At 31.1% G+C, this 21722-nt stretch overlaps 1 pseudogene; it reads left to right on the forward strand.

Annotated features, from left to right (window-relative positions):
- The first annotated feature begins 18868 nt into the window (after positions 1-18868).
- Positions 18869-21303, forward strand: LOC126728368 (probable leucine-rich repeat receptor-like serine/threonine-protein kinase At3g14840; annotated as a pseudogene).
- The last annotated feature ends 419 nt before the right edge of the window (positions 21304-21722 follow it).

The following is a 21722-nucleotide window of genomic DNA, read 5'->3' on the forward strand; positions in this document are numbered from 1 at the left end:
GATGAGAATGCAAATTATCATATTTTTCTCCCTTAGTGTTTAGTCTTTTATATTTACCTGGTGCCTAAATGTACTCATTATTCTTATATTTTGATTTAGGATGCAAATGGAGGCATTAAGTGCAAAACGTAGCTAATTGGGCGATTCTGGATAGTTTTGACGTCACTTTGTAATCTGGGCATAACTCTCTCATCCAAGCTCCGATTGAGATGATTCAAAATGATATGGAATGCTAAGACAAAGCTCTACAACTTTCATGTTTGAGTTTTGAGAGATACGGGATGCATCAAGGTTGAAATCGGGCTTGAATTTGCTGCACCTGCATTGTTGACGTTCTGGAATGTTCCTTTGCCTAAAATTCTAATATGCGTTTCTGATGTGGTTTATTTTGGAAGCCTCCAGATTTGGTGCACAAAATTTCCAGCTGAAAAACACTACTTTCCTAGTTATATTAGGACTTTGTTTTATTTTTAATATTTTTCCTTAATTAGTTAGATTTGGATATTATTATTGAGAATATTTTTAGGAGATTTGTTAGGCTTGGAAAAGGGGAATTAACGTGTAAAAGGGGGAGGAGAAATAAGAATTGGACACACACACGCCTCTCTCTGCCCTCTTCTCTGATTTTTTTCCTTTGAGTTTTCATCATGGCCCTACTTGGCTAAACTTTTATTCTTGGTCAAAGGAAACTGAAGCCTTGGAATCAATAAAACTATGAGATCTAATTTGTTTTTATTGTTCAATTTATGCTTTGAATATTGGATGTTCTTCGGTGCTTATTTTCATGATTGTCTCGTTTAATTACGAGGGGGCCTACTAGTTTATTATTCGTTGCAATCTACTGCTAGGTTAGATATTAAATCCGTAATTGTTTGATCTCTCTGACTTGTGAAGCAACCAAGATTTAATGATTTGCTGCGTCAAAAATTATTAGATCTTAGGAAGAATGCTCGACTAAATTAAATGCAACCGCTTGTGTTTGTGTTCTTTAGCTTCATCGATCTTTCTAATTCTTAAGGCTGCTACTAGATTAAACCTTTAGCACTTGTCTTGGGTTGTTTAGTAGTTAGGGTTCATTAGATCGCTTGTTTTCTAATTAACTACGACTAAGGAGAGATAGGAAAATAGTTCCAACGGTGAATATTCAAAGTGTGAATTGATATATACTTGAATCGATGATCAGTTGTAAAATTCCGATGGTAGATGTTGACTTGGACCAAGGTTTGTTCTCTTGATTGATTTCAATATTTTAATTTGAATTGTTCCTTAATTGTTTTTCTTAAATTTTTTTTTCAGTATACTCTACCCCCCCCCCCCCTCCTTGTTCACGTAGCATAAAACTAGGCTAGATACTTTCCATGGAAACGATCCTTACTCGCACTACTACATATATTTTTAGGACCATAGGTTTTATTTTTAGTTGCCTGCGATAACACACCAGTCCCACAGGGCATGCCAAAAATTTGTAAATACAAAATTTCTCAATTGCAGAAAATCAAACAATTAAAAAGAAATATGGTTTGCAAATATAAATTTGTATTGATGAATAATGATTACAATCTCTATTTCAATTCTTTTTCAAAAGAATACCCTCTGATTCTATCTTTTTTAAACTTGACTCAAACAAGAGATCTTCTTGACTTTTGTTGGAAGATGGATTGAATGGTCTTCACAACAAATCTCTAGCTTTGAGTTTGTTAGAGATTCATTTTTCTTCAAGTCTTCGAATGTGAAGGCTCTTAGGTTGAAGTTCTTCAGGGCTTTAGAGGGTTGATCCTTTGAGCTTCAAAGATTTGGGTTTGTTGAGGTTTATGGAGGCTTTTTAGCTTAATTCCAATAGAACTTCAAAGAACTTGAACAAAAGATCTTCTTGACTTTGGTTGGAAGATGGATTGAACGGTTTTAACAACGAATCTCTAACTTTGAGCTTGTTAGAGATTTGTTGTCCTTCATGTTCTTCAAGCCCTTTGAATGTTCTTCAAAGATGCTTCAAGCTCTTCAAAGATTCTTAAAACAGAATTTCTCCAAGACTTGGGCCTCTTGAAAACTTGGTGTTGAAAATGAGAGGGGATGTCCGCTATTTATAGTAATTTCAGAGGATAAGCTTTGAATTGATATGCTTGAAGGTATGTAGTAGACTTTTGATTGACCCAAATTCTTCTTAGAGATAATTATCTCTATTTATCTATTTTGCTGAAGATCATATTTTGATAAAGATAATAATCAACAAAGATAAATAATTATCTCTATATAATTTATTTATTTTAATAAAGAAAATTATCTATCAATTTTGAATAGAAAATTTATCTTTATTTATTTATTTTAATAAAGATAATTATCTATAAATTTTGAATAGGAAATTTATATTTATCTTGTGGGCCAATTGACACATGGCAATTTTTGATATGCCAATGTGATGTCAATTTGGATGACACGTGTCATCATCTAATTTAATTAATTTAATGACATTAATTTAGAATTTGCCACTAAATTTTGATGTGGCATTTTATAATTGGTTTAAAGTTTTGCCTCCTACAACCCTACGAAATAATTTGTCACTCCAGAGAAGGATCATACCATTTGAAGACCTTGGATGGCCAAGAACTACCTTGTCCATGGAACATAGAACACCTAAAGAGATACTATCAATAAGAATCCCCGAGTATTCCAAAGTGCTTATTTTTATTTAGATGTATTTTTCGTTTTTATTATTGATTACTGTTCATAGACGATGGAATATTTTGTCTCTTTATCAATAAAACATGAGTAGAAGTACTATTCAGGGATAATTTTAGCAGATTCTTTCATTACAAACTATAGGCCAAGTTGTCATTGATACATGGCTTAGAAAAAGTATTAATATGTAACAACGTCATCATTCATGTATGAATAAGAAAAGTTATTAAAACATAACGACATTGTCATTTATACATAACTTAATAAAAGTTATGAATAAATAACAGCATCGTCATTTATACATGACTTAGTAAAAGTTATTAATACATAACAAAATCATCATTTACAAATGACTTAATAAAAGTTATTAATACATAACAATATCGTCATTTATACATGACTTAATAAAAGTTATTAATACATAACAAACATCGTCATGACTTAAGAAGAGTTGTTAATTCATAGCAACATCAACATTTAGGATATATCTTCGTGTACCCTTGGTGCGGTGGTCACTCAACAAGTATAAATGCTTGTGGGGTGTGGGGGGAAGGGCCGGGGTTCAAGTCTCCAAGAGGGAGTTTCACACACATATACACTTAGATTAGGCAAATTATATCTTGTATATATATATATATATATATATAAACCTTCAGGATATTAATATTGTCATTCATACATGACTTAGAAATAAAGTTATCAATACATAATCAAACCGTCATTCATACATAGCCACATCGTCATCGATACATGGCTTAGAAAAATTGTTAACACACAACTAAGACGTCATTCATACATGATGCAAAAATATCATACACATCAATGTTGCCACTCATACATGGTACAGAAACAGTTATTAAACCTACTTAAGGAGGAAAATACGTAGAAACTACTCGAAGTAAATTATGTGCTCAAAAGAAATGAGCTTAAAGGATTGTTCAAAGGAGAAAAATAAGTAGACGTGCTCAAAACAACGAGCCCTAAAAATAACAATGTTTTTACCTTACAAAAAGAAAAAAAGAAAAAGAAAAGGAACAAGCAATAAAAATTCTCAAGGAAGACTGGAAGGGGAAGGATCAATAGGGATGCTTTTAGTTGAACCTAGCATAACCTCGTTTTCCATTGCAGCCTCAAAAGGACGATCTGCCAAATTTTTTTCTCCACTTCTTCCATATCAAGTTGGGAGAAGTCCAGCTCAGAGTGATGCTCGGCTAAATACTTACGAAAGAGGTTGAAACCATCCATGTAATAATCGCAGAGCTTGTCCGAGAACTCATCTGAAGCCTTAAACTTCTCCACTACTTTAAAATCCGCCTTGTCAACCTTCATGAGGGCCTCATCAATTTTCTTATCCTTTAGCTTTGAAAACACCTTCTCAATGTTGATGTTCTTCTCCAAAGTCTTCAAATGATTCTTGCCCTTCTTGGCCTCATTAGCGACAGTGGAGATTTGAATCAGTAGTGACTCATTCTCGGCAAAAAGAGAAGCAACGTTAGACTAAGCCTCAGCTAACTTTCTGTCATAGTTCAAGTATTTTCCTAAGATGTACAAGGACTCTCCTAGCACCTGCAACGAAAAATAGGTGGCATTTAAAAAGAGAGAGAGAAGAAGAAGAAGAAAGAAGAAAACAAAGGTGTGAATTAGAAAAAGAGATGAGGGCGCATACATGCATAAGCTTATGAACATGTGACGACATCAGCTCTGAATGAGGTTTTTCCATCAAAGGCTCTAATTCCTCCACGGAGATTGCATCGTGAGCCTTTTGCGCCACAGTCCCTGCTTTTTCCCAAAAAGAGGCAATCTAGGCATTACTCTTGGCTTTGGCCTTAAAGCCACCACCTGGAGAGACGATCCATTCCAAGGAAGAAGTAGGCGAGGTAGGGCAACGATCTTGAGACTTGGCCACAGAGGAAGTCACCACAGCATTGTCCTTGGATGGCTCACTCTCCCTCTAACGTTTCCTCGATTGAAGACCACTAGTCAGACCCACCTTAGCTTTCTTCTCCTGAGCCTCAGCAAGCTTTGCTTTGCTGAACTTGGTTGTCATTCTTGAAAAAGAAAAAAGGGATGGTGATCCTTGGCAAACATAAAAAGCATATAATAGAAATTGAAGGACAGAGGGTCAGCGTACTTTTCCTGATGATTTCGATATACTTTCGAACTTTGTTGGAAGGTTTGGGACCAAGAAAATGAAGAAATAGAGATTGGGGGGAGATGAGCTCGTTAAAGTCCTTAACGGTCCTTAAATACTCCTTAACCTTCTCTAAATGAGTGTGATATTGCCTCTTCAATCGGGGGAAAACTTTATATACACCAAAAATAGCAGACAACGGATTCAGAAAGCAAAAAAAATACACGAGCATAACACATGAAAACATGAGTACGACGAATAAAGAATGCACTAGACACAATAGTCCCTCAACTGCGAAGCAACTTGGGAGCTTCACTCAGATCCTTATGAGGGACGGTTTCCCAACCTTCACTAGAGACGAAGAAAAGCTCGTCTTCCAGTTTTGAAGAGAAGAAGGGGAGTCAAGAATCAGCCTTGAACTCCTATCCTAGGGTTTGAACTCCCACTAACCAGGATCCTTGGAGCGTCTTAGGTGGAACAAATGCAGAAATTCATCTATCCTAATGGTGTCTTCGTCATTAGCTGACATCCACACCACCATACACCAAATAACTATCCTGCACGAAATTAGGGACTAGTTTGGTAGGAGCAAGCAACAAATGACTAAAGAGCTCCCTAAGAAAGGGATGGATGGGAAAGTGAAGACCACTGACGAAGTTAGCCTTGTAGAAGCACACCTCATTAGCGTAAGAATGGCAAGCTCTATCCTCGTCATCAAGGATCCTAATTCTCCCTTCATCTTTCCCTTTCAAAGCACAACAAATATCTCAAGCTTTGTAATGAATTGACAAAGAAGTAACCTTAAGAGCCCTACAGTCTTTAGACAAGGACAAACCTGTCTTAAGTTCGCTAGACCTAAAGGGACAATTTCTACCCACAAAAAGCCCAACCTTAGGGTGTCGTCTATCTACAACTTCAAGCAAACTACACAAGCGAGCAAACAAAAAAGAAATTGAGGGACAATCCAACCTAACCACATAATACTCTACCATTAAAGAACAAACAGAGAAAGAAACACGAAAAACTTACCAAAAAATAAGAGGGCAATGAGGGAGGCTCCAAAGTAGTTGAAAAGCCACAAAGAAGGAAAGAACGAAGCAAAAATGGAAAAAAATAAAATGAGGGAAAAAGGCGGAATAAATAGAAGATCGTGCACGGGAAACTCAAGATTTTCTGACACAAAGAAGACATCCTGATCGTACATGTGGCTCGCGTTAGACAAGACATCAATTCGCAATAAATGTGTCGAACATGGAATACAAAGCGATGAACGGTTATGTTCTTACCTTGTCCTATAGACAAGGATATGAACTGGGGGGCAGCTGATAAGTCAAAAAATGACACGAGATCGTTATTCTCATTAATGACGATCCAAGCAAGCGTTACACATTTATTGCACGCATTGATGATGAAACTTAACAGACAGAGCAACGGTAACAAGTGAGCTGTGCACTTCAGAGCTCCCATTGATAACATACTAACCACTGAGCATAAATACAAACATTCATTGTCCATAAAGGCGAGGAACAACTATAAAAGAAAGAAGCAATAGAATCCAAAGGTACACACAAATATTCATCCAAAAATCAGTCCAAGTCAATTTGTCTCTAAACAACTTTCTCCCTTTCTGACTTAAGCATCGGAGTGTTTTTGGCAAACACCACACCGGTGTATTCCACATCTTTCCCAAGCTTTCATGCAGATTTGCATCGGAGACACGACCAACCACAACATCGTCCATCAACTGAGTCGAGGTCCTCAACTTGGTGATTTTTTGCATCATCAGTTTGTATGATTGCTCATATCTTGATTAGATGCAATGGCTTGATTATGAGTTACTTTATGTTCAATTTGTCAATAAATCTTATAATCTGGATCGTGGTAGAGCTTTTAGGATTGTACAATGTAAACAAGACGACATATTTTTGCAATAGGAAATATGATACTTTCTTAACATATTGTCTCTTTCTTTCTTCTTATTTTTTCCATGGAATGAAAACTATAAGTATGGTCAATGAGGCTGTCCTTTTATGCATTGGTTTCTAGTTAACTAGACCTAGCAAAATTATATTCTCTCTATTTGTGCATTGTGTTATTGAAAAGCCAAAAACAAACAAAGATGACCCAACCTGGGCAAAATGGATTTGGTAACATGTCAACCCATTTTACTTCAAGTAAAAAATTTCGGGTTTGAGTTGGGTCCAATTTTGCAATGTCTAAACTTTTTGCTTTTAGGTTTTGAGGGTTTGTGGGTGTGTGTGTCCTATATTAAATTATTTTACTTCTTGTTGTTGGATATCTCGTTCATACACAAAAATTAGACCATTTTCTCAGCAATAATGATACAAGTTAGTGTTTGGAATAACTCAATATATTTCAATATTTTATGATATTACAACCTAGTTGTGTATCAGAAAAATAAATGGATTTATACAATTTATCTATTATGTCCCAGCCTTTTTATATGGAAGACATTGGTTCACAGACTTTTTTTTTATATATATTTTCAGAGAACAAGAATTAGATTTTGATAATGAAAAAGTTTTCAATACTACCCAATACCCCTCCGTTTTTCAAATATTTTTATGATTCGTTTTTTTCCTCATTTTTATTTTTTATGTTCAATCCCAATAAGTGGTTTATCGAATTGTTTTATTTTGTTTAGTTACTAATTAAAAAATCCAACTATTGAGTGATTGGTTCTTGCATCACTTTGTATTGAAAATTTATTACTCTATCTCGAATTATTTCAAAATGTGTGGAGAGAATAGTGCTTTTGAGTTTTGTTTGGGTTACATTGCTCTTTCTGTGTCCCAAGCTCGCCAAATTTCATGGTCTTCAAACTGTAAAAATGAAGAATATGGATAAACTACACTTTAAAGAATGATTTAAATTAAATCATATAATTATTTTACACAATAAATATAATAGGATTGGAACCTACAACACAGGCTTAAATCCTATAATTTTAAAACATGATAGTCATAGGATTTTTTTTTCTTAATATAGATATTGCGGTATTATTATTATTAATATTATTTTCTACATCGTATTATTGGTGCACTAGTACTTTTTTTGCTACCCATTTGGTTACAAACTTGTTAAGAGTTAAAAACTTTTACAACAAATTGATGTGATAAAGTAAGAGATTTACAATTCAGTCTTGTTGTCCAATTCTCCCATGTAAGAGAACTTGGATTTGAATTCCACTGCCAACTTGTTGTATAAGTGCAAAAATTGAAAAAAAATGTTGAATCAACAAATTATAATTTGTACAATATTTCTTACATATAGCTTCACATTTAATTAATATCAACTAGTTTGTAACTCTGTGCATATACACGGATACAATTTTTTTTTTAAAAATCACAATTATACTATTCAAATTATACTTTTTTTAAGAAGAAGTTCAAATTATACATGATATTAGTGTACTCTTTTTTAAAATCATACATTTCTAAATGAGACATGTGACGGAAAATTAGACTTCAATTGAAATCTAATTTAGAATCTAATTGGATTTTCTCTAAGTTTTGGCTATATATATATATATATATTACATTAATTACAACATGTTACCCAAAAAATTGGTGATTTTTTTTTTTTTTAAATTTCTCTAAACTTATTACAGTATTTTATTATATTGTAAAAATTAGTTGATTAATGAATGATGATCTACACATGGAAACAAGGAGGTAATTTTACTGTGTATATATAAATGTAAATATTGTGGCATTAAATTAAGCACATGCTACAGTAAGCACATGCTACAGTAATGGAATTCCAAACAATGCAAAATCGTATAAAACACATTGAACGAAGTAACGCAATTACTGAATTTAAGATTTATAAAAAGATAATCATGAGAAGTAATCACACCTTAATTATTTGTAGTTTAAAATGTTACACTTTAATTTAATTTAATTCCTTAATAAAAATTATCCCAAGGTTAAGAAAAATTGCATTTTTTTTTCTTGAAAATAGAAAATTGTGTGTTTAAACCATCGTTTTAAAAGAAGTGAACTAAAAAAACAATAAAAAAACCTCATTACGCTATGAATAAATTGAATTCATAAATATATATATATATATATATTAAAAGCCAAAACTTAGAGAAAATAAAATTAGAATCTAAATTCAATTTTAATTGGATTCCAATTATGCAACATGTGTCATGTTTAACTAGTTTTTAATTCCATACATATACATGAATATACTTAAAAGATACACATTAAGATGTATAGTATAATAATTTTACATATATAATTTAAATATTATTAATAGTCATTCTTAAATATTTGTTTTAACTCTTTAAAAAGTCTTGTAAGAATGTTATTAGGTAGAAAATGTAAATTGTCCATTTTTTAAATATTTTTATGTTCATTAATTCTAAACTCTTTGGTTTTTGTACATAATAACTCACTTGAATAGATTTTTTATGATATGGTCTCACATTTGATTCCAAAATTAAAAAATAAAACTTTCTCTAAAAATAAATAATTTAGAACATATGGTGCAAAATTGGACTTCAATTGTAAAAACTAATTGGATTTTCTTTAAACTTTACTTATATATATATATATATATATATATATAATTTTTGTGCCAAATGATTATATATATATATAAATAATCATTCAAACTCTCTATTCCTCTAATTTTATATTTAGTGTTAAATATATTATTATGTTTTTTTATGATTTATTTATATTGGACTTCTTGTTTTCTACTCTAAATTAACTCATTTGGCATAAAAATTAAAAAAAATTTGGATTAGATGGAACACGTACCGTAAAATTAAATTCTAATTGAAATCCAAATTTTACACTGAACTAACTAACTTGGTTCCAAACTTTAAAATTTTTGATTAGATGGGGCACATGGCACAAAATTAGACTCTAGTTGAATTACAATTTAAAATCAAATTGGATTTTCTTTTAGCTTTACTTATTAATATATACTAGCTTGTAACTTCATGCATATGCATAGATATACTTAAAGATATACAATAAGATGCATAATATAATTTAAATACTACTAATAGTCATTTATATATTTGTTAACTTTTTAAAAAATTTTGTAAGGATATTATTATGCATGTATAAAATGTAAACTGTCCATATTTTTTTATCAAAAAAATTATTGTGAAGCACTTTTTTTTTTTTAATGATTTTTTATTCTAGACTTTTTGGATTTTGTACTTAATAACTTACTTGGATGAACATATATGATGCGGTCCCACATTTGATTCTAAAATTAAGAAATAAAACTCTTTAAGAATAAATAATTTATGACACATGGTGCAAAATTGGAACTCTAATTTGGAATTCTAATTTAAATTTCTCTCAGTTTCACTTATTATTATTATTATATATAGATATATATATATATATATATATATATATGACTTATAACTTGAATTTTTTTAGTTCTACAAAAAAAGGCTCATAATTATAAAATCATTCAAAAATTATGTTTTTTTATGGTTTACTTATATTGGACTCCTCATTTTTTACACTAAATTAACTCATTTTATATAAAAATTAAAAAATTTAGATTAGATGGAACACATGTTGCAAAATTAAACTCTAATTGAAATTCAATTTTTACATTGAATTGACTCACTTGGCACAAAAATTTAAATACTTAGATTAGATGGTGTTAAGTTTTAGATCCCTGTAAACTAGATTGTTTAACCTAATTAATTAGCCAAGCCAAGTGAATACTTAGGTTTCTTACTCAGATCTAGGTTAAAACAAAACAATTATATCATGCAAAGTAGCGAAAAATATGAAGAACACAAAGATCTGATGACTTAGGAAAACCAAACCAATAAAAAAAACTTGGAGAGGATTTAACCTAGCTATCCTCAAGGTAAAAAGCAAATCCACTAGAAAGAATTAAAGTTTGTATAATAAGACTTAGACCAATAACATCCTATTGCTATCTCGAGTAAAAACTTACTACCATAACCCCATGATAGCTCCGAGTCCATGGACTACTTCTTTCATTGATCTGTAGCAACCACAAGTTCTTCTACTTGTGAATCTTGATCTTCTTGAATGTTCATTATGCAGCAACTGAAACAACCATTAAGTTCCTGATGTGAATCTTGATCTTGATAGCCTTATGTGTGTGTATGAAGATAAACACCTCTAGATCTCACAAAAGATTCAACACACAACTCAACAAAAACTCTAGAGAGTTTTTAGGTACAAAACCCTAGATCTACAAAAGAGGCACACTCTTCTCTCTTTGAAAAACCTTTTAAAAACGTACTTAAGGTTTCCTTTATATAGTAGAAGAAGTAGATCTAAAACCTTAATCCTTAATGGGCTTGAACTGTTTTTTGGGCCAACTTAAAATTCTGCAATTACGTGTTTTGATTGGTTGAGCCTGTCTTTCAATCGATCGAACCAGGCAGATTCCGAACTCTTCTTTCTACAGCTTGTATGTTTTTGAATCTTGATTTGTATCACCTTAAGTATTGTCTAATAATACTTATAAACTCTAGGATCTATATCTAGACAAGTTTGTGTTCATGATTTGCCAATTATTCTAAACTTTTAGAACCTAATAGATTGAACATGTGGTGTAAAATTAGACTCTAATTGAATTTCAATTTGAAATTTAATTGGATTTTCTCTTAGCTTTACCTATTATTATTATTATTATTATATATATTTTTTAATTTTTTTGTCAAGTGAATTATTGAATGTAAAAATTGAAAAAATCCAAATTCAATTAGATTTTAAATTGGATTTCAATTGGAGTTTAATTTTGCACTACGTGTCTATCTAATTTTTTTAATTTTTGTAACAAGTGAATTATTGGGTGCAAAAATCGAGGAGTCTAAATCCAATTAAATTCTAAACTATATAAATATATAATGAGAAACCATTATATATTTTAAAAATCTATGACTTAAAAAAGGTGTAATAAGTTCATACCATGTATAATTTCAACATCTTCTAAAATATATATATATATATATACACAATTTGAACCATATGATTGTGATTGTTTTTAATTATACTGATGCATATGAATGGGGTTACATACTAGTAATAATATAAAAATACAATCAAACCTTACAGAGGCACTTTAATCACACCCAAAAAAAAAAAAAAAAAAAAAAAAAAAACCTTATATGAACAAATACATTATGAAAAAATGAATTTATGAATTAATTAAACAAATACAATTAAGCCTTATATGATTAAAGTTCAGCTTCTTAAACTATATGATTAGAATTAGAGAGTATATATATGTCTATCGTGTCTTTTGATGTAGAAAATGCTTACCTCTATTATAATGAAAAGTAATGGTGGTATATATATTCAATTATTATACGTCTATCAAAATAATAATAATAATAATAGGTAAAACTGAGAAAAACTCAAATTAAAATTCCAAATTTGAGTTCTAATTTTGCGCCATGTGTCCTAAATTATTTATTCTTAAATAATTTTATTTCTTAATTTTAGAATCAAATGTGGAATTATATCATAAATATTTATCCAAGTGAGTTATTAAGTACAAAATCAAAGAGTGTAGAATAAATGAATTGTAAAAAAAAAAAAAAAAAAAGTGCTTCACAATAATTTTTTTAAAAAAAATAGACAATTTACATTTTATATCTAATAATATCCTTACAAATTTTTTTTAAAGAGTTAACAAAATTTAAAAATGACTATCAATAGTATTTAAATTATATATATAGAAATTATATTATACATTTTATCGTATATTTTTAAGTGTATATTCTTATTCAAATTTAGCATATATTCTTATTATGAGTCTAAATTTAGCGTATATTCTTATTCAAATTTAAATTCTTGAAGAGAAATGCACGCAAGTGGGCTCGAGGGACCTATTCTACCAAATATATCTCTTCTGAATAAGTTACTTCAGTTGTGAGTTAAAAGCCTTCTCATATCCATCTAGTAGCTTGATATGATGTGAGTTTGTTTTTGTATATTAATCAATGGTTTTGGCTTATGGTTTGCATCCTTTATACAGGAGGATTAGTGATATAGATGGGCCAAATCAGGATTTTCCTATATGGCGAGAAACATAAGAGGCATAGTAAGATTGTATGTTTGGTACTTACTTTGTCAAATGATATAAATGTTTGACTTGATGATGGTCAATTTGATATAATTCAGTTACGTATTTTAGAATTTTGAGAAACTGTAAGAATTTTGGGGGAAATCCCTGCATACATCTGGACAATGAAAAATCAGGAGATGTTGTAAGTAGAGCATCTCAAGTATTGGAGCATGGTGTTTTCTTAGATAGCAGTGTGTGAGTTATCATTATTATAAGTATAAATGCCTTTGATTCGGATGGTATTTGAAGATACAAAGTAATCATGTTTTTATTTCAGTGAACAAGAAAAATGGTGGCCATTTAAATGAACAGAAAAACATAACTTTTCTTTCACCTATAAGAGTGGATTACTGTTAGTATTATTTCACTTATACAGTGTAGACATTTAATCAATGTTTTGCATTTAATCGATGAATAAAGCTTGGGCAGATATCATTGTTGAAAGTTGCTAGTATGGGTTTTCATCCTAAATTCTAGATGACTATATCATAATCTGGGTATATATATATATATATATTTTCCTAATATTTAACATGATATTATATATATTACTCTGGAGCCTGGATAGTGATTTATTATCTCATGATTTCTTTAGGGGTTAGTTGCACATCTCTCTCTCTCTTTGGATGATTAATTGCCATGTGCTACGGAGAAATAACAAATTTTACTGGCAGCTTTTATTTTCAATTTGCCTGTGGCTCTAGTACAAATCAGTTGCTGGAAAAGTTACTTTCCAAGTTATGTTGGTTGTTTGATATTTGGGAAGATCATTCTGAAAGATAAATTGCTGGCTACAGAAGCTCAGTGGAATGAGCTTGAATTGATCTTGCATTAACATTGACAAGCCAGATTTATATCTTAAGGAATAGTGCAATATGGAAGATAGCTTAGAATGCTGATTTAGACTACATGTTTCATGTTTTCAGTAATACTACTACTTTAAGGACGATATCAATTAGCCAAAATCCTTAATTTTGAAGCTAATTTAGGGAAGAAAGCCTAGAACGAAAGCATTGAATGACAGTTAAAGTAGTTAAAATATCCAAAGGCCTTATTTCAAGGTTGTTTATGGAATATTGAAATGATTTATTTTAACAATATTTTGTACGTATCAAATTGTTTCTATTGAATTTTTTATATTAAAATACTCTTAAAATGTTCCTTTTTGTTCTTGTTCAGAGTTATGATAATTATGTTTTTTGTGCAGCCAAATAGATCTTTCTTACAATAATTTGTTAGAGTGCTCTACACCACCTTGCCGAGACTCTTTGTAAGTCTGCTTACTTGAGTTTTACAAACTTTTCTGTCTTTGTAACTGTTATAAGAGTGTATAGGGTAGGGGAAAAAAAGTAATTCCACCCTAATCACACATTTATATATAAACTAGTCGCTAACCCGTGCGATGCACGGGCTATTAAATAAAAAGATAATTAATCAACCACATGGTAAAAAAAAATAAAAGAACCAATAAGAGACTAATTTGTTCATCAAGTAATCAATCTAAGTAGCATTATAGCTCATGTACAAAACTATTAATCTATTGTCAAAGGGTCAAATGACAATGTGGAAAACATTTCATAAATAACTTATTGATAATAGGTATATAGAGAGGGGACTTTTGTAAATCATCAATGGAATTGGAGTCAACATCTCGTTGCAAATGGAATGTAGCTCTATATTAAAACTAAAAGTAAAGTTTCAATCATTCTTTTTCTATAAAACATTATCGAAACTATATGTAGTTTACCTTGGTTTCAAATAGAAATTACTTGAAGAAACAACTATATCTATGTCCTTAGCACCATACATTTCCATCATGTATTGCTGTGTCAAGCATGCTAACATAGTGAAGAAACAATTACCAATACATGCTCTCACCAATCATAGAAGTTGGAATGCCAAATTGTGACGATGTAGAAGATACCATTGCCATAACATAAAAAAGATTCTCTCTTTCGTCTTATTCAACTTCAATTCCATTACTCTTTCCACAAAATTGTAAAAAATGAAATGAAAAAGATGAAGTAAACTTTAACATCACAGCCACCAAGAATGTTGTCTTTGCTAAAAATTGAGGGATGAGGGTTCACACCCATCACAACTTGGCAACAAAATTCATTCCTTTGCTTCAAGTTCATAATTTCTATAAAAGCCATAAAATGTTAAATACTATCCCAAGTTTCACTATTGCAACTGAAACCTTCATGACTACCTATTTTATATGCTTACAATTAATCATTAAATAGGAAGATAAATACTTGACCTACTTTGCCCAAGTGCTTCAACATCTTCCAAATAACATTCTTCTTTATTTATTTATTTATTTTTAATTTTCTATTATTATTATATGGTAACATCTTCTAAATTACCTATGACATGGGTGTGATGATTTAAAAAAAAAAAAAAAAAAAAAACCATGAACTTGATTTTTTTTTTTTTTTTTCTTTTTCCTGAGATTGATTACCTCAATCCTATCTATGTCTATAACCTTGAGATTTTGGAAACCTGACTAAGCCAAGTCTTTTAGTAGCTCACTGCCCAATCCATCAGCCCCTACTACTAACACTTTTGCATATTTTGCAAGACCCTCACTCAAGTCTCAACTACCACCAATTAAAACAAAAACCTTAAAAGTTTTAACATATTTGAATAAGGATTAAACCCAAGAAGATTGAAGCTGAAAATTGATAAGAAAGAGCAGTACCATGTGGGGGTACCTTGTATGTTGATTAAGTCCATGAAATAAAAGAAAAAGAACTGAACCCATAAAAGTTGAACGAAAAATAAAGACCCAGATATTAGAAACTAAAGAAAATAAAAATTACTTTAAGAAAGTGAGTGATTTTGAAGGAAAATTTAAAAGAAACATTGCCATCACATAACCAAGTATATGCTTTGAAGAGCATCCCAAAAAATAAAAACATATACCTGAAAGGCCAAAGACAACCTTCATGGCCTTCTACTTTGATATATCATCATATAATCTTTTACATAGGCTATTTGATAGCCTACCCTAATAAATAAAAATAGAATTGGTAAGGCAAATAATTACTTCATAGATTTCATCCCATCCAATGTAGTAATGATGTCCATTTTTCTTTTCAAATCCAAGGTTTTTCTTCTCTAAAGATTTCATTGCATCTTCCATCTCTCCAACTTCTCTTTAATGGTTATTGTCTCTTCTGCCTAATGAATTAAAAGAATAATCAAAATATTTAGTCAAAAACCATGTTATATGTACAAAAGATTGCAAGACTTTTATTTTACCTCATCCTCTTCACACAGGTTCAAAATTTTTGGTAGCACCAAACTCAACAATATAGTCGACATTTTGTGGGTCAATCTTGATGGTAAGCTCAACAAAGCATCTATGCATTTGAAGTAGAATCAGAACCTTCGAATACCTTAATAATTGTCACCAATAACATCTACTTATGGGGAGCATCATGCATGCTTGACCCCTCAAAAACCTCTGGGTTGAAGACAAGTGAGTAGTATTTGTCTAGCATCTTCCTCTCTCCCATCCTTCAATTATTAAAACCAAGAAAATTTTCAAAATCCAACACTTAATTGTAATGTGTAAGACACAAATAAATACTAAATCATAAGAAACAATTTGTTAGTAATCTCCATCATTTAACCAAACAAAACACATCCACTCAGCTTATTTTTATCGGTCAGCATCTAATACCAAATAACCCCCCCCCCTTTTTTTTACAGAGAAAAGAGTTCAATCAACATCCGATACCAAATACCCCCCCCCTTTTTTTTACAAAGAAAAGAGTGCAATAGTGATTCACATTGTGATTTCTTAGAATGAGCCAACAATTATGAACAATCGCATGATAACAAAGTCAATGTTTGGTACATGTTTAGTCATATAATATACAAACGAATAAAAGAATTGAAAGTCAAAGGTTTCAAGTTTTTCATATCTCCTTTTAGATTCATTGTGACTGCTTTGGTTCTCATTAAAATTATAAAATATGCAGATTGAAGTGGCTTTTCATTCTTCTTCTTATAGTCATGCTCCAGTTCCTCCTAACACATAGACACCTAATAATTAAATAAAACATATATAAAAAAAATATGCCAGAGTTCCAAATATTGGTCATTTGGTTGCATTCAGATAAAATAATAATAATAATAATAATGGAAAAGAGAAGAACAAACAATCTGTGCAAGAGTATAAAACTAAAAGAGAAGAAAAAGAATCTGTCCAATACTAGAACAATCTCATATACATAATATTCAACTCCATGCTTCATCTGGTTGTGTCAGATCAGCAATTATATTCAACTCCATGCTTCATCTGGTTATGTCAGATCAGCAATTAATACAGCAATCTCTTCATCAGTATTAGAGGGCACCAGTCTGACAGTAGTGAAGGGCCTCCCGTAGATCTCTCTCTCTCTCCAACTCTCTCTACACAATACATATTCATACAAAAAAAAAAAAAACAAAATCAAAATTAAATCGCTGAAAACTATAATAGAACAAAAGGGCCTGAAATAAAATTGGAACAAAAAGGTCAAAACAAAGGTCATATACCTGTATTCATAAAAAGCAAGGACTTCATTAATTTTGACCCTTTTTTCAAGTAGAGAAACGCCCTGATAAGATTAAAATCAAAAGCACATTAAATTATCAAGTAGATTATAAAGTTAGCCTAAAAAAAACATCAAACCCCTTAGTAACAATCGGAAGTTAAGCGAAAATTGAAATTAGTAAATATATCTTTGACTAAAAAAATCAAAACAGGAAGGAGGAAAACAAAAATCAGATAATAAGTCATAGATTAAAACCCAAATTGCCCAACAAAAAAAAGCGAAATTTCCTATTTTTTAATCAAATGAAAGCAAACCCAGATTATAAATCAATCAGGACTACCCAAATTTTGATCTCATAAACACAATAAACCTAAAAACAAACCCTAGAATATGAAACTAAGATCAAAAACGAAAAAATAGAAGGTAAATAATAGAAAGATTTAGAGAGAGAGAGAGAGTAGAAACATTGTGGATTTGAAATTTGCTCCACTACCTTCTTGTCTAATAACCTAGATATCAAGCCAAATAAATAAAAATAAAAAACAAAATAGAATAGAACAGAACATGAAACTAAAACTGAAACTTACTAACAACTGTGTGGAATCGGAAGATGGAGGGAGATCGGATTTCTCTTCGCATCTTATCAGATTTATTTGTGTTTCACGGTCACAAAAGCTCTCTATTCTTTATATCTCTCTCTCTAGTTGTTTTTTGTTTAATATAGAGAAGCAGAGCATTGGGTTTAGGGTTTAGAAAATTTTTAATATAGAGAAGTAGAGCACCGGTATTAGGGTTTAGAAAAGTTTTATTATTATTATTATTAGTATTTTAATATTGTGCTGACATGGAAAATTGTAGAATCTTCAAAAGTTTCGATTTTATATATATATATATATATAGATAATGGTTATGTGTGTTAGAGTAATTAATGTAACTAAACCCTAAAAACACTTGTTAAAATAACAATAACCTTTCCTGTTTTGTGAAACGAATTGCTTTTCATCATTATGTCAGAAATTTGTTCAAAAGCTTCTCTGGAAGGGACAACTTGTAAGCTTCAAACTTATGAAATTTTAAGGACCATTTCCCCCCCTTTTTCACTTTGGTTTCTGATAACTAAACTGATGCTCTTTATCTATGTCACTAATTAAGAAGACTTCATGAGTGCCCAAATGAATCTTCATGTTCAAAAAGTAAATTATATATCTATTCAGATCAAATTATGAGGTATATGCTGCAGTTATGTTGTTGGGCCCTCTTCTTGTACTTTATTTTTAAAATGAAGAAAAAAAATTGTTAAATAATTCATCTTGCGCAAGATTACGACATAAATGAATAAAAAAGATGATGTCAAACTCATTTTTGTTTTATTGTGTTTGCTTGTATTTGATTGTCATTAATGTATTGCTGCTTCTTCGTAGATCAGTATTCATTACACATAAATTGTGGTGGGAAAAAACCACTGTTGCAAATGTAGAGTATGAAGAGGATGAAGACATAGCTGGTCCAATGAAATTTTATTATGTGGAGAATTGGGGATTCAGTAGCACTGGATGTTTTTGGGATGTTGACAATACCTCAAATGACTATTTAGCAATTAATGAATCCATACTTACAGTGGACAATTCCCAAATATAAACTAGTGCACGACTATCTCCTCTTTCAATCACATATTATGCTTGCTACTTAGCGAAAGGAAATTATACCGTGAAACTTCACTTTGCAAAGATAGTGTTCACAAGCAATAGATTTTCATATAGTCTTGGGAAGCGGATATTTGATGTTTATATCCAAGTACTCTCACATTTATTTTTCATTTTAGGGTATAGAAGAGGATTTAATTGATTTACTTTGCTGCAGGAAAATTGGCATTGAAAGATTTTAATGTTGAATATGATGCCCAAGGGCTTGATAAAGCTGTCATTAAGAATTTTACAACTGTTGTTATGAACTAAATTTTGATGATTCAGTTTCATTGGGCTGGGAAAGGAACAAAAGCTGCCCCAAAGAGAGGGATACATGGTCCTCTTGTGTCTCCTATCTTTGTTGACTCTGGTAAATGTATTAGAGTTTGATAATCTTACTGTTTTCCAGCTTCTTCCATGCTTGGATCAGATTGACATGCAATATAATCTTAGCAATTTAGTGGAAGCAGAACCACATAATTATCTACCATTAAAATTTTAAAAGAACAACTAAAAACGAGGTTAATAGTGCATATAGATGGAAGACATCCAAACATTTCATCTTCTTTTTAATCACTGTTCTTAGCTATTTTTCTTTCCTTTGATATCCTCCCTCCCATGTTGATGGCAAGATTGCGGTTGGAGCTGTAGTTTTGGTGCTACTCCTCATTTTTATGATTTTAGGCATTCTTTGGTGGAAGGGCTGTATGGGAGGGAGGATATCAAAGGAAAAAGGTAATAAAGTTGTGAAATCTTGATATATAAAATTATAAAGGACAATATTCATATTCTCCAACTATGGTGGGAAGTTGGAACAATGTGAAGACAAATTTTCCTAGGGCTCATAAATTGTTGTAGTGCAATATTTTATTTCATTTTTCTATCTACCTCCATAGATGAATCAGCATTCCAAAGTACACCATGCAAAGTAACTGAATGATTGCTGGAATATGGGCATATGACTTATCTTGGGATGATGCATGATGATTGGAGTGATTTAGTTCTAATAATGGTGATAATTGAGCTTATGTAGCCATACAAAAAAACTCATATCATTGCTATTTTGTAAAATTTGCATAAAATGGACGACTTAAGCTAACTGTAGTTGAGTGAATGTCTAATTATTTGCAAAATATCTCGGCTATTTTTAAAAAGAAACAAAAGACAAGATTTTGTGACAACTGGGGTTTGAGTTCCATTTCATATATTTGAATACCCTCTCTCTCTCTCTCTCTTATAGCTTCTATGTGATCAACTGCATAGTACCTTCTAAAGGCTTTTTCTTATCTTCTCATTCTTTAAGAAGATACCTAACTACTCAAGAGGCATGCATCTATTGGGTTAAAAATTTGTCTTGTTATATTGTAAGATGCAGCCTGACATCTAGCTTGATGCCTTTGACAAAGTTAAGAGGATTAGACCTGCAAACTAGTTTTTTTACATATAGACAAAGTATCTGACTGCTATTTTTCTATTATAGAATGCGTGTTTGTGTGTTTCATCTTTTTCCTTTTATTCTCCTCCTGATCCTTGAGATTTGGAGACACATTATGAAATACATACCTGAAATATATATTTCTGAATGCAGGGTATACTATTAGATGGTACTACAATTGCAGTTAAGCAGCTTTCTTTAAAATCAAAGCAAGGAAGTTGTTAATTTGTGATTGAAATAGGCATGGTCTCTAGTTTACAACATCCAAATCTTGTTATATTGTTTGGATGTTGTATTGAAAGAGAACAATTATCGTTGGTGTATGAGTATATGGAAAACAATAGCCTTGCATGTGCCTTGTTTGGCAAGCTAATGTTTTATACCTACAATGCATTTTATGTTCATAATAGAAGAATGAGGAGAAAATGCTTTTGATGAATTTTATTGATTGGGTTCTGAACATCAATTTCAGGTCCTACAGGTAACCGTTTAAAATTGAATTGGCCTACAAAGCAGAAAATATGTGCTGGCATAGTAAGAAGTCTGGCTCTCTTACATGAGGAATCAATATTGAAAATTGTTCATAGAGACATCAAATCTGCTAATATCTTACTTGATGGTGACTTTAATCCTAAGATCTCTGACTTTGGTTTGGGCAAGCTTTATGAAGAGGAGAATACCCACATCAACACCAACATTTCTGGAACCATGTGAGCTACCTTCCTTTCTTTTGCTTGCACTCTATTTACTATCTTTTTTTTTTTTTCTTTTTTTTTTATCCTATTCTTTTTTGTTTCATCACCTCTGTAGATCTTGATTATGAGTTCATGTGAATAGATATTGATCTTTTGGCCTCTAGTGTTGTGTTGCTGCACAGAATATGGTAGTAATTATTTCAATGAAGTCTTCGCATAAAGACAAGTATGTAAAGTACTATGAGATAAGTATTGGCCAAAGTACTTTTGACACTTTAATTTGTATGTGTTTGGTATCTACATGTGATACATAACCATGCTCAGAGAAACTCTTTGCAGCATGGTTTCACATCAGATATGGTTCATGCTTTTTTATCTATAAAACAAAGTGACACCCTTTAATTTATAGTGCTGTAGATTTTCTATTCCACATTACTC

The sequence above is a fragment of the Quercus robur genome, chromosome 5 (assembly GCF_932294415.1).
Source record: "Quercus robur chromosome 5, dhQueRobu3.1, whole genome shotgun sequence".
Lineage (NCBI taxonomy): Eukaryota > Viridiplantae > Streptophyta > Magnoliopsida > Fagales > Fagaceae > Quercus > Quercus robur.